We start from the raw sequence: 5,074 nt of genomic DNA, 5'->3' as shown, positions 1-5,074 counted from the left end.
TGGCCGCCTTCTGTTGGGCTCTAAGTAGAGACAGGGGCTACTGAGGAATGTGGTGGGAGCATGGCTGAGCGGGCTGCTTATTTCCTTGCTGTGGTGTCTGGGCAGAGGCTGGCCCTGTCACACAAAGGTATCAGTAATAACTCTAGAAGTGACACAGGAATTCAGTAAAAAGTTGTGATGGCTGTTTGATTACAGTTAAGCAAGAATGGAATAAAAACACCTTACAGACATAGAGTGGAAGCTGATACACTGAGACCTTCCTAAATTTATCTTTCTTACCTGAAGAAACTTAAAAGCATAGGTCCATTTCTGGAATAAGTGTCCATGAAGGATCGTACTGTTACCATCAGAGATTCTCTTATCTATATGCACATGGAGCTTTTGAGATATGCATCCAGTGAATATGCATACATATATAATTATACACACACGTATATGTGCATACACACTTGTGTGTTGGAAGGAAATGCTGATTCATATATTCTAAAGTTCACAGATGTGCTAGAGTTGGCATGCTGGTTTGTACTGGTACTTTTCCAGTAGTAAGTTTAGAGCTATGTATTTCTACTTATGAAGTGCTACGGCGAGCTCAAGTGCAAGCTGTTGTTCCTTTTTTAATTTTCCATAATAAGTGATGGAAACATCATCAGTATTTTCTATTCTTCTTGCTCAAGAAAGCCTCAGGAGACAGTTCATGTCATGTCATACCATCTTACCTATGTTGACATCTATTCTTTAAGTAGAAGAAGAAGAAGCAGTGGGATGGAAGGAACTTTTTAGAATTAATTTTGTCCAAACTACCTGAGTCAAGGTAGGTGCAGTGAGAGAATGGAGGCAGATTTCCTATCGTGGACATCTAAAGAAGCATAGGTAAAAGGAAGGCTGTCAAACTCTGTCCAGCTTTCAATTTCCTGCCTTATCATAAAGCTACAGGATGTTTAAAGGGAGTGATCTTTTCCTCCGTATGTAGAAGGTAAATCGTGCTAGAGTTCTACTCTCCTAAATTTCATGAAATGATAAGGAAACAAAAACAATAAGGTGGGGGTGGGAAAAGTATACTTAAGTTACATGTGTTAGCAGTGCACGACTTTGTGATAATTAAAAACAGACTACCTTAAGTCTGACCTTGTATTGAAACCCTGAGAAAATGAAGAGCACTAATTATAGTTACTGTTTTTAACAAAGTTTTACATTATCTGTGACCATAAGGTCTAGAGTGCTTTATGTGACATAGCAACAGGAGGCAGGTGCTTTCTTCTTCAGTCAAGAATAAGAAATTGAAAGGTGAAGGACTTATGGATACTTTGTTAAATTTCATGCCATTATAAGCTTCATTAAGATTACACTTAAAACACTTCTTTCTTTAAGGTCATACTTAATCTTGAAACTGAGAAATAGCAAAAGCAGGAAACAGCAGTGAGAAGGAGAGCTCAGATGAAAGATGGAAGGTATAAGCTGCCTCTAATCTGAAGTTTTCTAGAAGAGTTGCTTCAGAAGACTTCCAAGTGCAGATAAAGCCTTAGAATAGATGGCATGTGGGTCTCTCCTCCCTCAAAATAGTCGGTGTGCTGAGGTGAGGATGAAATGTTAGATGATTCCATCTGCACTTAGAGCAGCTAAGAGAGTTAACGGGGATATTGGAGTGTGTGAAAAGGGAGAGTGCAAGCAGTCTTTTCAGTTTTTCAGTCTTGAGTAGCAGGTATATTCTTAACCTAGAGAAGTCTCCTTCAGCTGATTGACTTGTTAACAGCTTAGACCTTGTTAGAGCTGTTCTGATACAGCTGGTGCAGTGCAGTAGTAGTGGCCGTACTGATGCCGTTCAAATGCTAGCCTACATCCGAGTGAGTGCTGTTCTTTTCAGCATTGGCTGAAATGCTTTTCCTGGGTATGTGTCCCACCTTTTTTCCTTCTTTTTTTTTTTCTTGAATGTATCTCCCAGAAGCACCTCTGTAACGATAGAGATTACTGTTTCAGTAAACATTTCAAGCTGCTTAAACAGGGTTTATATTACAGTTTGTGATAGTTTTCCTGTTGGGATTTTGGAGAGAACTTCAGTGTAGACATGCCTCAGCAGGCATTTTGAAAGCACGTTTGAAACTTTTTGGTATCTTACATTCCTTAAATCTTGTATTGGAGATTACACATTTAATAGTAATTAATAGTAGTAATTTAATTTACACATTTAATAGTAATTAATTTTTTTTTCAAGTAAAAAAGTTGAGGTCAGCAAGTTGGGTTGGGGGCCCAGTCTGTAGGCTTTAGCTATACCTGTGCGGAATTTAACAGTGTCACTTTAGAGAAGGGAGAAAGAGAGAGACGCTAATGTTTTGGGGCAGGAGCACTAGCAGAAGGGACAGGCATAAGGACAAGAATTAAAGAAAATTGAGAGGAAATGAAGGAAAGATGTGGATACTCTGGAGAAGATGCAGTGTGACAAGTAGAGAACACCTGTCTGTAGATTGATGCAGGCCAAGAGGAAAGCTTCATGTACAAGAAATGTGTAAATGGGCTGAAATTAGTTAAAACTAGCTGCTGGATGGAGTTGAAAGATTTCACTGGACAAAATGTGTCTTCGCAGCACTTTATATACTAGGCGGTAGTATTTTTCTGTTGACAGTTTGAGAGGCACATGACTGTACATGCATGGAAATGAAGTTCACCTTGCAGTGATATACAGCTTTCCTCAGATATGCCAAACATCTCCTCCTGCAATTTAACTTCTTAAAAGTCATCTTCACTTAGTCTGTGTAATAGGCTTGCTTTCTCCCATCCCAAGTTGGTGGATATGTTTTCCTATTTGTTTATCTGACTGTCACTTTTCATGCCTGCTATCTCTTACAAACAGGAGTATCTTTACCAGAACCTCCCACTTTTTTTTCATTACTTTAAACTGCACTGTCAAGATAAATTCTGGGAAGTACTCTAGTCTGAGGCCTACTTAATCCATGTGTATTTTTTTTCTCTTGGCTTCTTTTTCCCTCACCAGATACTGCAAAAATTAATAGCTCTTCTATAATAGCAGATTTGTAGGGATGCAAGAAAGTACTGGAAATTTATTTGTCATTTGGTTGTCATGTAAATCTGAAGGAGCGTGAGCCTAAAACAGGCGAGTGAGGTGACTGTAGCAAAGGCAGTGGAATATTATTTCTGAAGGAAGGGAATTGTGTATCAAGTACGTTTTAAAGAGGGGCATTTTTGATCTTAGTCTCTTTGTATCAAATGGAATTCTATGTGAGGGGGGATCTTAGGTCCAGTTATTACATGATGTTTTCATTAATATCCAAGAAATTATAAAATATAAAGGGGATACCAGGAAAGACAGGAATAATTTCAGAGGACAGGAGCTGAATTAAAGGTTAATTAAGAGACGTTATCAGGAAAAAAAATGTTGTGTGTTTTGATAGGGACAAGTGCAAACTACAGCATGTGAATAAAAATGGTCGACTCTGTAGATACACTATGGAAACTAGACCATAGTCATGTGGAAGAGGATCCAAATTCGTTAAGTAGATGACAACGTAAATATTGTCAGACACGATAGATAAAGCACATGAAGTAGTCCTGCTTTATTTGATGCTGTTGGGGCCTCAAATGGAGCACTGTGCTCAATTTTGGGCACTGTACTTTGAGAAAGATGTGGCTGAACTGGAGAGTGTTCAGAAGAGTGTATGAAGAATGATCAGAGGTCTAGAAAAAAGCAAGACTGAAAGCTGGGTAGAGGTACAAGTCTTAAGCTGCATAAAATTGTTTTTAATTATTATCACGTAAAGTTGTAAAATCGTCTTTGTCCACTGGGAATGGGACAAAGAAATGGTCTTAAATTGCAGGAAGAAAGATTTTAGGATGCTGTTTGATCTTGCACTTTGGTTTCGTCCTACCTGTTCTCTTTATTTCTCCTCTTTTGTTTGTAATGTGATGATTTAGAAGATAAAGTCATAAGCTGGTATGATGGAAGCATCTCAACAGGGGAAGGAATAGGATGGGAGAGGTTGGTTGCCTGACAGTTGGTTTTTGCTTTTTCATCGGGTCAACTTCTTTAACCTACTCTCCCTCTGGCTGCATCACCACTGAATTCAATGGGACGGAAAATAGCAGGAGCACATGGCAAGGGGGAGTGGGATTATGTGTAACGTCAAAGTGCACCCTCATCTACATATTAGGATAATCTGCCTAATGGTAAGGATAATGAAGCACTGAAATAGGCTGCCTGAGGAGGGTGTGAAATCTACCTCGGTGGTGGTTTTTTAAGAACAAACTAGACACGTATCTACTGGAAATAATTCGGACACAGGCTGACCTTTTGCTCATGGCTGGGGTCAGCTAAGAGGCGAGCTTCTTGAAATACCACCAGATCCCACTTTCTGTGGTTTGTGCAACTTCTCGAGTAGGTACAAGCAGTAAGATTAATAATTTCTGTTACAATTTAGAAGTGTTGCCCATTTGCTGTGTAGGCTCCTCAGTGACTAGACCTGGTATATGGGAGACAAAGAGGAGCAGCGGTCTTGAGCCTTGTCCACAATCAGCAAGGTTAATGCACTTGAAAACTGCAGTTTTTAAGTCGTGACTGGTGTGATTTTGAAGTGCTTCTGTTGGCACACAAGAGCCCAAGTATGTTTCAGGAGCTGTGCAGATACTGTTTAGACTAGGTTTGCTTTTGGCAAGGGTATGTTCTGCTCCTCTTCAACCTGTTTAGGACTAATGGTCTACAGGTACTGACTACAGGTCAACCACTGTTACTATGGGGTGGACTTTTCATTGAAATGATACCGTGTATAAATTTAGTGATTACTTACTTAAAACCAGATCAGGAAGCTTTTTTGGGGGAGAACTACTCCAAAAGCAGGGCAAAACTCGAATTCTTTGGCTTAGAAACTGTGGAGGCAGTGAACATGAAACACATTTCAGCATGTGCTGAAACACATGCCATGCTGAGTCGTTTGGGACCTGTTCAGTTATCTAGAGTAGGCATATTCTACCTATAGCGTTTGTCTGTGCTACTTTACAAGAAAACTAAAAAAAAAAAAAAAAAAGAGCCAAAAAAAAAAAAAAAGGCACTTTTTGAGGGGGGCCCCAC

Source organism: Buceros rhinoceros, unplaced genomic scaffold (genome assembly GCF_000710305.1).
Source record: "Buceros rhinoceros silvestris isolate BGI_N320 unplaced genomic scaffold, ASM71030v1 scaffold7049, whole genome shotgun sequence".
Classification (NCBI taxonomy): Eukaryota; Metazoa; Chordata; class Aves; order Bucerotiformes; family Bucerotidae; genus Buceros; species Buceros rhinoceros.
Note: the sequence above shows the minus strand (reverse complement) of the source record.